Genomic DNA, 13,299 nt, shown 5'->3' with positions numbered 1-13,299 from the left:
AGTATCACGGACTTTCCTGCCGGGGCTGGCTTTGAACCATGATCCTCAGCTCTCAGCCTCCTGAGTAGCTAAGATTACAAGCGTGAGCCACCGGCACTTGGCCCTTTAGATTCTTATACTTCAGCTAAGAGGAATGGATGACTGATACCTGCCATCAAAATAAAGTCCAACTAAAATATCATCCAACAGGCAGGCAATATTGGAGATAAAATAAAGGAGTCTAAGGAATCAAGAAAGTTTAAACTAGAAGTAATAAAAGTAGGTAGATTTGTTAAGGCTCATAGGTTGCAAATAATGTTATGGACACTGACTCAGGTTGATTAAGGAACAACAAAAGAGAAGTATATGTATTCACATGGAAAAACACAGGGGAGTTCAAGAGAAGTTAGGGCTCTTAACTAGTGCCAAAAAGTCTTCAAACTGTTAATCACAGAGCTGCTACCAGAGGAACTGACAACTTGAATCCTATAAAAACCAATGTACACAAAAGAATGTAGACACTAATGTTTTAGTCACCACAAGGAATGTCAATGGGAAACTGTGAGCGGGACAGGGAGAACATTTACTGTTGTCATACTGACTTATCTAATGATATACACTAGAATGTGAAGGGTTCGGGGCTCTGCTCACACTCATCTGCAGTCCCTTCTTCCACATCTCATTTCCCCCATCGTCATTCCACCCAAGAGTAGTAAATTTGTTACAACAAACAACAAGCCATTATCAACTAAAGTCCAGAGTTTACATTAGGGTTCAGTCTTGGTATTGTACATCCTCTGGGTTTGGATAAGTATAGACTAAGATGTATCCACCATTGCAGTTCCATACGGAGTGGTTCCACTGCTCTGAAAGTCTTCATGCTCTGCCTAATCATTTTTCTCTCATCATTGACTTCTGACAGTCACTGGCCTTTTTATTGTCTCCACACTTTTGCCTATTCCAGAGAGTTGTATTATTGGAATAACACAGTATGCAAGTCTATTAAGATTGATTTTTTTAACTCGGCACCCATGGCTCAAGCCTGTAATCCTAGCAACTCAGGAGGCTGAGATTTGAGGATCACAGCTCAAAGCCAGCCCAGGTAGGACAATCTGTAAGATTCTTATCTCCAATTAAGTACCAAGAAGTTGGAAGTGGAGCAGAGGCTCAAATAGTAGAGCACTAGCCTAGAGCAAAACAAAATAAAACAAAACAAAAAAACCCCTCAGGGACAGCACTCAGTTCATGCCCTAGGGCTGGAACAGTAACACAAAAAATGATTGACCTTTTCATATAATATGTACTTAAGTCTCCTCCATATCTTTTTATGGTTTGATAACTAATTTCTTTTTTTTTTTTTTTTAGCAATGGCTATTTCATTTCTGTATGTAACAAGAGGTTATTTATGTATTCATCAGCTGAAAGACATCTAAGTTTCTTCTAAGTTTGGGAGAATATCAACAAAACTGCTATAAACATCCATATATAACTTTTTATATGATGATCTGCTTTTCAACTACTCTTATTCTTACACACAATTATTGGTGAGTTACATGTCTGCTTTTAGAAAATGTCTGCTCAAGTCCTTTTCATGCCTAAATTCCTTACCTGTAGTGTAGCTAACTTGAAGATCTGTTTGTTCTTTTCAGAATTCTGGATGAATGGAACCTGCAATTGTTCTACAGTAAGAGGAAGATGTTTTCCCCTCACCTTTGGCTTTGGGAGGATGCTAGGCTCTTCTATAGAAATAGACTCTCTCTCTAGGTTAAGGACAGCCCATCTTTACCACAGGCTGTCTATACCTGTGTCACATCTCATCTCATAAGCTGTTTTAAAATGTCTGCCATTTTGGATGAAGTTTCCAGTTCAAAAGCAAGCTACATATTTTTAGTTTATGGAATAACATTCAATTCATAGATCTTCCCAATGCTCCAACCATTACAGCTTAAATTGAAGAACTGATATGACAATGATCATTCTGTTAGATATAACTTCCCAGGAACATAAAAATTAAGAAAAATAGCCAGACATTGTAGGCTTACACCTATAATCCTAGCTACTCTGGAGATTAAGGACTGAGTTTCATGATTTGAAGCCAGCCGGGGCAGAAAAGTCAATGAGACTCTTATCTCCAACGAACTACTCAGAAAAGGCCAAAGGTGGTGCTGTGGCTCAAGTAGTAGAACAATAGCTGTGAGCACAAAGAGGCTCAGGGACAGTGTCCAGACCCTGAGTTCAAGCCCCAGGACCAGAAAAAGAAATTAAGAAAAAGAATCCCTCTTCTAACTGGGAAGATGTTGATGATCATCTTGGGTGTATGTAACTGGAACCATTTTGCTATTATAGACTATTCAAATCTTTTTGTTGTTGTTGTTCCAGTTCTGGGGATTGAACTCACAGTGGGTGCTGTCCCTGAGTTTCTTTGTTCAAGGCTAGTGCGTTTCCACTTGAGAAATAGCTCCACCTATGATTTATGGTCCCACGACCAGGCCCCTCCCCCCCAAAAAAAAGATCATGGGCCTGGCACTGGTGGCTCATCCCTGTAATCCTAGCTATTCAGGAGGCTGAGATCTGAAGATCATGGTTCAAAGCCAGCCTGGGCAGTAAAGTGTGAGACTCTTATCTCCAATTAACCACCAGAAAACTAGAATGGTGCTGTGGCTCAAGTGGTAAAGCGCTGACCTTGAGCTGAAGAGCTCAGGGACAGCGCCCAGGCCCAGAGTTCAAGCCTCACGACCAGTTAAAAAAAAAAAAAAATCTCACGAACTTTCTTGCCCAGGCTGGCTTGGAATTGTGATCCTCAGATCTCAGCTTTCTAGGTAACTAGGATCACAGGCATAAGCCACCAGCACCCAGCTCACTTTCACATCTTAATCAAGTACTCAGTGTGAGCCAAGCAATGTTTTAGGCTTGATACAAGAAACTTTTTGACTATACATCTCCATGCGCACACACACACACACACACCCCACATGTATTCTGTTTGCATGGACATGTATGTACAATTATTTTTAAAAGGAATGATCTGATCAAAAGCAAATTATTCATTTTATGCTTCCTCCAGTTTTATTTTCTATAAAAAAAATTCAGGCTGCTTAAAAGCAAATTAGTAGTTACATCCACAAGAACCCTGAAGTTACAACTGATTGCTCTGATGGAATCTATGATAGGCACTAGAAAATTGCCTCCCTAAAGTCTACAGGCAGAAGGGAAACTGCTTCTTCAATTCTTTGGAATGAATTGATGTGCTTTAATTACCTCCATGAAAGCACATAAACCAAGGGTGGGAACCTCCCGTTCCTTAGTCTTTAAGTTTCATAATCCAAGTGTTTCATTGCTCTTGAAAACCACTTATGACTTCTCACATTTCTAGTTAAAATTTATTTTTAAATGCCTGTTCTTTACTCATAGACTTTTGACACTTGGAGAAAGCTTTAAAACAGGTCATAATGTATCATGGTTTTATAATTTAAATCAGAGGTAAACTGATGTCTTTTTTGCTTACTTTTAGCAACACTAGGGATTGTATTCAGGGCCTTTTTTAGGGGCAAGGATACTACCATTTGAGGCACATCCCTTGTCTTTTCTGATTTAGATTTTGTGGGGCGAAGTAGTGAGATTTGAACTGGGACCTTGCACTTGCCAGGGAAGTATCCTAACACTTGAGACATACCTCCAGGCTTTAGTTTGTTTTACAGAAAGTGTCTCCTACTTCTTGGCCCAGCTAGCCTGGGACTACGATCTCTTATCTCTATTTTCTGAATAGCTGGGATTACAGAAGTGCACTACCACTTAAGTCTTTAAAAGATTTCTTTACAATGTTCTGGTACTATATTTCAACATTTGGTTCATTATATTATTATTATTATTATATTAAGGTTTTTCTGCTTTTGTTTGCATAGTCAAGTTTGAAATCAGGATGTTTTCTAGGTACCTGTAAAGCAGGGGTTCTACCACTTGAGCTATGTATGCCCCCAGCTCATTTTGCTTTAATTTTTTGGATAAGGTATTTCTTTTTTCTCAGGCTCACCCGGGCCACAACTCTTCTGCTTCTGCTTGCCATGTAGCTAGAATAACAGGCAGTGCTACTGCATGCAGCCTTTCTATTAGTTGAGAAGTTGTCTTCCAACTTTTGCTCAGACTGGCCTCAACCTTCAATTCTCCCTATCTCAGCCGCCCAAATAGGTAAGCCACCTCATCCAGTTTAGATTCAAACTCTGATGTTGCAAAAATTATAAACTAGTGAAGTTTCCCAAACATCAATTGATATATCAGCTAATGGAATACCTGAAATGATACTTTTAGTTAATCAGACTTCATTTTATCAACTTCTCTACATCAAGGTTCAATTACGATATAGGACAAAAAAAACCCATGAGAAATATTGTACTTATCTCTATAGGATATCTTGGGAAAAATTTTATATATATATGGACGAGGACCTATTATCTAGGGGATGGTAATTACATTAGTTTATAGCGACAAGGACCTATTATCTAGGGGATGGTAATTACATTAGTTTATAGCACAAGCTGAATTGTGCAGTAATGAGGATAGACAGAGAAGGAGCCAGCTACATACAGCTAACTAGTAAACAATAGGAAATTAAGTTCTCTCACCTAAGAAGATGGAAGGGAGAACTTGGTAGCCCTTATGTGCAAGTATATTAGGGTACTTTCAATTCTAAAAATGTGCTTTTACTATACTTTAGCTCAAGTTAATGTTCTGCTTCTGTTCTTCCTTCATACCAGCAAATATTTATTTATTTATTTATTTATTTTGGGGGGGGGGGTCCAGTCATGGGGCCTGAACTCTGGACGCTGTCCCTTAGCTCTTCAGCTCAAGGCTAGCACTCTACCACTTGAGCCACAGCACCACTTCCGGCTTTTTTTTCTTTTTGCTTATGTGGTGCTAAGGAATCGAACCCAGGGCCTCATGCATGCAAGGCAAGCGCTCTACCACTGGGCCACCTTCCCAGCCCTTAGCAAATATTTATTAAGCCTGTAATCATGTGCTTTTCTAGGTGTTGGGAAGGCAGCCTTAAACAAAATAGACAAAACCCTTTCAAGGTATTTCTTTTAACTCTAGCCTATATTTTCTCTTTCCATGTTCACATTTCCGCCTCAGTCTTCACCCCTGCAACTTGATTCCTTCGCCCACTATCATGATTAGGTAGCTCTCTAGAAAGCAGTCATCTCCTTATCACTAAGGCTAGTACTGCTATCGCAGCCCTCATTTTCCCTGGATCTTGTAGCTGACTCATTCTTTTACATCCTACAAGTTGGTGGTCTCTCAAGCTTTACATTTTGCTTCTTTCCTTCTGCTTGTACATTTCTGCTTTTTTTCCTGTCATTTGTTTTTCCTCAGTGATTTCTCAAAACTTAAATTAGCTTTCTATAAGTCTCTTAAATCGCTAGTCCTAGACCTAACCTTCTCAAATCCCACATTTCCAGCTATGTCCTGGAGGTTTCCATCTGGCATCTGGTTATGACGCCAAGCATAATCTCTTTAAAACTGAAGGCAACATTTGTACTACTCAGGGTTCTTTACTACAAACAACAGAAACCTACTCTGGCTAACTCAAGCAGAAAATGAACTCACTGGGAGGATATCAAGTAGCCCACTCAGTCAGCATGAAGACCAGAGAACCAGACTTGGAAAACTGGCAAAACCCCAGGCAGAGGAGGGCAGAGAGAGCATGGCCGAGTTCACACACAGGCAAAGGCTGGTGAGGACCCTGCCTGGAGCTGCTGCCTCTTCTCATCATCCCTTCTTCCGTTTCTCAGCCCTCTTTATGCATGACACAGTGATTGCTAATTTTTGTGGACTTCCCTTCAGATTAAAAGACCTGGGTTAGATTATATAATTAGCCTAAATCATGTCTCTGAGGCCCAACTACCAAAGATTATTTCTGATTCATTTCAGTTTCCCACAAAAGGCTATCTGTCTGCCTATCTATCTGCCTGCCTGTCTGTCTATCCACCATTTCTTTAACTTCTCATTTTCATTCCTTGCTAGCCTGATTCTCTCCATCATTAGGAGCTTTACCTAGATAATCACTTTTTTTTTTCCAGTCCTGGAGCTTGAACTCAGGGCCTGGGCACTGTCCCTGGACTTCTTTTGCTCAAGGCTAGCACTCTACCACTTGAGTCACAGCGCCACTTCCAGCTTTTTCTGTTTACGTAGTACTGAGGAATCAAACCCAGGGCTTCATACATGCTGGGCAAGCACTCTACCAGTAAGCCACATTCTCAGCCTGGCATCAACTAGTCAAGTATGCAAACATTTTCTTTTCTATTCACTCATTGTTTTTCTTTACTCTATTTTCATTTTCTTTTCTGCTTTCTTACTTTTTTTTATTGGTTGTGGGGCATGAACTCAGGACCTGGGCACTGTCCCCGAGCATTTTTCACTCAGGACTAGTGCTCTACCACTTTGAGACACAGCTCTACTTCCAGTTTTCTCATGGCCAATTGGAGATAAAAGTCTCATGGACTTTCTTGCCCAGACTGGTTTTGAACTATGGTCCTCAGTTATCTGCCTCCTGAGTAACCAGGATTACAGGCATGGGCCAGTAGTGCCTGACTCACACTATTTTCTTCTTGGAATTTTCTGAAACTACCTTCCCATTGTATTCCTCACTTCTAGTGGATTCTCTGATTTAGTCACTCACTCACAAGTTAATTTCCCTCTATCAAGACACTGAATAATAGTGTTGTGTTGCTTTTCTGCTGCAACTGCACCAAGGATAGATGTCTCAGTCTGGTCCTCAAGATCTCTACAACAGAACTCCAATGAGGCTAAAAGGTAAACTGACTGGTGTTCTAAAAAGAGCTTGACCTTCAGATGCAGACTGACAGAAGTTCAAATCCTGATTTCCCCATCTTCTATTTGTATAGTCTTTGAGCTCATTTTCTGGATCTGAAGAGTGGGACTAATAAAATCTGCCTATTACAGCATTTATAAGTCAGTGCTTTGAAAGCTAAAATGGTGTTATAAGTTGTATTTAGTTTGCAACATCATCCCACATATTGTTCTTGAAATGAATAATATTCAATTTCAGACCTGTCTACTTCAAAACCTGTCATCACTGTGGTTTTTAACACAGGCAGGTTAGGATCAGCATGCTACATGTTCCAGGGGCAAAATAGCAATCTAACTATCATCATTTATAGCATTGTTCCTAATTTCAAACATCTGACTTACAAATGACCTTTTGGAAAGATTGTATTTGCAAGGGGAGAACTTCCTGGGTTATTAATTTTGAGAATTGAATTTCCCCGATTGGCCGCTTTCCACTGTAACATTGCTATTTAAAATGATTTCCCTGCAGAAGTTTAATTTTGTAAGAGGCTGCTATGACTCCTTATGGAGAAAAGTATAATTTCTGATGGACACATGAAAATTATTACTGATTATCTCTAAGGCTTGCCCAACACTTAATTAATGTGAAGCTTAAACATATAAAAACAAACTTTTTTGGGGGGGGTGTCCAGTCGTGGGGCCTGAACTCAGGGCCTGGGCACTGTCCCTCAGCTCTTCAGCTCAAGGCTAGAGCTCTACCAACTTGAGCCACAGGGCCACTCCTGGCTTTTTCTTTTTTTTAGCTTATGTGGTGCTGAGGAATGGAACCCAGGGCCTCAGGCATGCAAGGCAAGCACTCTACCACTGAGCCACCTTCCCAGCCCAAAGCAAACTTTTAAGTTACAACCAGGAAGCTGTTTGGTTCTACAAGTTAGAACCTTATTTCGTGGCATAAATTTCAAGCCAGCAGTAGGAGAACTTAACTCCATAGGCCAGGCTGGTTCTTTTCTCTCTTCTACTCATAGATGGTGCTATCAGAGCTACCACAATTAACCTCACTCATTCACTTATCCCTGTATAAATTCCCTAAGTTAGGCATGGATGGTGATCCCCAGGATAGATTTCAGCTCTCACCAAGAATTTATAGCACTGCTAATTGCTTCTTTTTTCACGCCAATAAGTCTGGAAATTCTTACATGAAAGATAACAGTCATGCCAAGATTGGTAAAACAATTATTTAATTAGTATGATATTTTAAACCAGTCTTTGTAAAGGCAGTTTGCAACTTCTTTTTTAATGGTGTAAGAAACAGCACATTTATATGATTAAAATAATACAATAGTGAAATATCCTATATCTCTCTTTCACTTCTCCTTCTCTCTTAATTTCTTTGTGTTGTTTTTTTTTTTTTCCAGAGATGCTACCTTTTAACAATTTGAGCTTTTTTACTCAAGGTTAGCACTCTACCACTGTGAGCCACAGTGTCACTTCCAGTTTTCTGGTGGCTAACTTGAGATAAAAGTTTTGTTGACTTTTCTGCCTGGGCTGGCTTTGAACCACGATCCTCAGCTCTCAGCATACTGAATAGCTAGGATATAGGCATGAGCCACTGGCACCAAGCTCCTCTAACCTTTTTGTTTCTCTTTTGCCATAATTTTAAAGTCATCCTCAGGAATTCTTGAGAGCTAGAAGCTAGAATAACTTTGCCATTTAGCCTCTAAGATATTTTGGAACTATTTTTTACTATTAACATACATTAGTTGCATAAGGAAAGGTTCTATTTTAACATTTCCACAAGAACATACAATCTATCAACCATATTCCCTCTATTGCTTTTCCCTGTTTTACTCTGTCCTCCACAAAACATTTTTAACAGGTTTCACTGTTCTATTTTCATACATACCAACCAATTATTTGGACTATATTCATTCTCTCTCACCCATCTCATTAGTCCTTTCCTTTTCGGAGGGACCCACCTTCAATGGAAACTGTCTCTCTTTCCTGTCATTCATTTTTCCTTTTTTTTTTTGGTTGGTCGTGGGGCTTGAACTCTGGACCTGGGCGCTGTCCTTCAGCTCTTCAGCTCAAGGCTAGCAGTCTACCAATTGAGCCACAGCACCACTTCCGGTTTTCTGGTGGTTTTATTGGAGATAAGTCTCACAGACTTTTCTGCATGGGCTGACTCTGAACCCTGATCCTCAGATCTCAGCCTCCTGAGTAGCTAGGATTATAGGCGTGAGCCATCAGCACCTGGCTCTTTTTCTTTTTTGTCAGTCATGGGCTTGAACTCAGGGCCTGGATACTGTCCCTGAGCTTATCACTTTGAGCCCCAGCTCCACTTCTGTTTTTTTTTGAATTTCACTGAAGGCTGGGAAGGTGGCTCAGTGGTAGAGCACTTGCCTTGCATGCATGAGGCCCTGGGTTCCATTCCTCAGCACCACATAAGCAGAAAAAAAAAGCTGGAAGTGGCGCTGTGGCTCAAGTGGTAGAGCACTAGCCTTGAGCTGAAGAGCTGAGGGACAGCGCCCAGGCCCAGAGTTCAGGCCCACGACAGGACCTCCTTCCCCCTCCCCCCCCCCCCCCCCCCCGCCCCCCCCCCCTCCGCCAAAAAAAAAAGAATTTCACTGACTTTCCTGTCTGGGCTGGCTTTGAACTGTGATCCTCAGATCTCAGCCTTCTGAGTAACTAGGATTAAAGGTGTGAGCCACTAGCACCTGGCCATTTTTCCTTTTTTTTTTTGAAGTGTATATTAATTGTCTAAAAGGCCCCCACCACAGTGTTTCAAATGTGTATATAGCAACCCTCTCTGCTTTTTCCTTTCTAGTATCCTCAACCCCCTCTTTAGCCTCCTTATGATGACTTCATATGTAGTTTCAATATATTTCAGTTACTCACCATTTTGAGGCTCCTACATAAAGCTTACATTAAACATATTGCAAAAACAAAATATCCTTTCCTTCCACAAATCAGATATTATTAATTTCTGATTGTAAAGGCCAAAGAAAAACATTTTTATCATTATTATGCTTTTTTTTTTTTTGGTCTTAATGTATTTATACAAGTTGTATGTGACCAAAGGTATTCTGTGCGTCAGAAGTAGAAAGCGGGGCTGGGAATGTGGCTTAGTGGTAAAGTGCTTGCCTAACATGCATGAAGCCTGGATTCAATTCCTCAATTCCACATAAACAGAAAAAAGTCAGAAGTGGCACAGTGGCTCAAGTGGTAGAGTGCTAGCCTTGAGGAAAAAAAGAAGCTCAGAGACAGTGCCCAGGCCCTGAGTTCAAGCCCCAGGATTGGCGCATGCGCGCGCGCGCGCACGCACGCACGCACACGCACGCACACACGCGCACACACGCACACACGCGCGCGCGCAGAAAGCATCACAATTAATTGGAAAACTAGTAAATGGATGATAGGGTTTTATACCCTACATAATTCCATCACAACAGTTTCTTTTTAAAACAATATTCAAACAATAAAATGAAAGAAAAACCCATACTTTTCAAAAAATGTAATTTTCCTGGCACTTTAAAACATTTCTGGGAGAAAAACAAGCAAATACAAAGAGTTTATGGTTGCTTTTCAAGTTTATCTACCTAGTCAGAGCAAAACAAAGATCAGTGTAGGAATCTTATTTTTCCTAAAATGTTAGGTCAAGGCTTTGACAATAGATCTGTATTTCTTCACAAGTATCTAAGCTTCTCCAATAATATTCTCACTTTGGCACAACAGCAAGTAAATAATCATAGAATCAAGCTTATAAATATTTATTATTTGGTATAACTATATTTCTTTTTTTTTTTTTTTTGCCGGTCATGGGCTTGTACTCTGGACTTGGGTGCTGTCCCTCAGCTCTTCGGCTCAAGGCTAGCACGCTACCACTTGAGCTACAGTGCCACTACTGGCCTTTTCTACTTATGTAGTACTGAGAAATCAAACCCAGGGCCTCATGCACGCTTGAAAAGCACTCTACCACTGAGCCATGTTCCCAGCCCGCTATTCTATATAAAATGAGTATATTATATAATGGTGAGCAAAATCCAGGAGTGTAAATCTGCCTACAGTATCAGCAGCTACTAGTTAATACTCTGTGGCACACTGGCCCTATTCTGAGTGTTTTGCCTATACTATCACACTGTATCTTCTCAACAACTCTAGAAGGTAGAAACATTATTATATCCATTTTACAGATGAAAAACTTGAAGCACAGAGATTAAGGAATTTGTATAATTTATTGCATAGTTGAAATGTGAATGTGGTCAATATGATACTGAAATTTGTGATCTTTTTTTTTTAATTTGTAATCTTAACCACTGGATTTTACTACCCCTCCTATGTTTTAGAAACTCTTGTAGTATACAGCTTAATGAGGAGATGCTTACTGAATAGTCACTGGGGTAAAATGAATTAAATGAATGAATTAAAAAATCATAACTGTTGCCAGGCACCGGTGGCTCACGTCTGTAATCCTAGCTACCCAGGAAGCTGAGATGAGGATCACTGTTCAAAGCCAGCCCAGACAGGAAAGAGCATGAAACTCTTATCTCCAATAAACCACAGAAAACCGGAAGTGGGGCTGTGACTCAAGTAGTACAGCACTAGCCTTGAGCTGAAGAGCTGAGGGACAGCGCCCAGGCCCAGAGGTCTAGCCCATGACTGACCGCCCCGCATCCCCCCCCAAAAGAAATCCTAACTGTAGAGTGCCATGAAGGGGAGTACAGCATCTGGTTGTTTCTTTTTCTTCTAAATTCACAGCAAGTCAACATTTCCTAGCCTCCCCTGCAGCTAAAAAATGGTCACATGAATAGGTTATGACCCATGAAATGTAGACAAAATATGACGAAAAGACAAAAAGGAACCAGAGCAATGGAATATAATGAGCAAAGAAGTTCCTTGAAGAGTAAGATTTAAGCACAGAACTTTTCCTATTTTTCACATAGTTATAACAGAGAAATTCTGATTAATTCTATTTCACCTAATTCCCACTTAAAAAAAGAATAAATGTATCTTAACAGAATTCCAGAACTGTTGTGGGAAAGTGAATGTTTATTTCTATTTATCCTTCTTTGATCTATTTGTCCTCTTTCTGAATGACTATTTACTGTATTTTTCCTGCTTAAGTTACACACACACACACACACACACACACACACACTTTTGGTTGGTTTCATTAGTTAGAATGACTGTGGATAAGTTTGATAGATTTATCATGAATAAAGCCGAAGCTCCAGATCTCATGTGCTTGAGTTCTATCCAAGTCTGCCTAAGAAGGTATGTCTCCCCACTGCAATCTTCTCTTGGTCACGTTTTTGTTTGTATCAGGAGGCACTGAAATGGCTCTGAATCTCTTGGGTATTTGACTAAGGAAAGCCAAGTTGAGGATACATTTAATTTCAAACTCAGTGAGATATATTTTTACGCACAATGGTCATTTCCATTTAATTAAGCAATTACGCTATCTTTGTGTAGCAACAGATTTTAGGAATGTTCCTACAGCCTACTATAGTGACTCACCTGGCATGCTGTCATGAATTGCAAGGATAGAGGTTGTAATGTGGACATATGGCTGGCACTGAAGTATATGAGTAATGTGGGAGAAACGAAGATTGCAACATATGGAGCCAGAAGCTAGTTTAGGGGAAAATTCTTCCAATCATTAGATATGTACATTGTAAGTGAAGGAGTCTGTTTTCATTGATGTCAGGCCAAAACAAGACATTGTCTCCTGTCAGAAGTATACTTAGTAATTGAATGTGTTTTAATTCTACCAATTTTTTTTTCTTTTTAAATGGGAATCATGCAGTAGAATTAATCAGGATGCCTACAATATTATGTAAAGTCTATATTATATGTGAACTATTACTAATTTTATTCCAACTAATACTAATAAAAATTGATCTACCAGGCTAGAAAAAATTATCTTCCTATCTTTTATTATTTTTTTGGTAGTAGGGTTTGACTCAAGGCCTGGATGCTGAGCTCTTTCACTCAAGGCTAGTTAGTGTTCTACCACTGTGAGCCACAGCTCCACTTCTGGTTTTCTGGTGGTTAATTAGAGATAACAGTCTCACAGATTTTCCTGCCAGGGCTGGCTTTGAACCAGGACCCTCAGATCTCAGGATCTATTCAGGAGTAGCTAGGATTACAAGCACCAAGCATTATCTTTCTATCATTTTAATTAAATTTTTGTTAAAAATGTAACCCTTGATATAGCAATTTTTTTTTTCGGTCATGGGGCTTGAACTCTGGGTCTGGGCACTGTCTCTGAGCTCTTCAGCTCAAGGCTAATGCTCTACCACTTGAGCCACAGCTCCCACTTCCGGATTTTTCTGTTTATGTTGTGCTGAGGAATCGAACCCAGGGCATCATGAATGCAAGACAAACCCTCTACCACTGAGCCATCTTCCCAGCCCCTAAAATTTTTATGCTGTGATGATGAGGTAGAATACATGAAACACTTAAGTACAAAACTTGTCATACAGCAGGTTTCCAATAAATGTAATCAGTTTAAGAAAA

This window comes from Dipodomys spectabilis, unplaced genomic scaffold, assembly GCF_019054845.1.
Source record: "Dipodomys spectabilis isolate Male_0828 unplaced genomic scaffold, ASM1905484v1 ptg000026l, whole genome shotgun sequence".
Taxonomy (NCBI): domain Eukaryota; kingdom Metazoa; phylum Chordata; class Mammalia; order Rodentia; family Heteromyidae; genus Dipodomys; species Dipodomys spectabilis.
Note: the sequence above shows the minus strand (reverse complement) of the source record.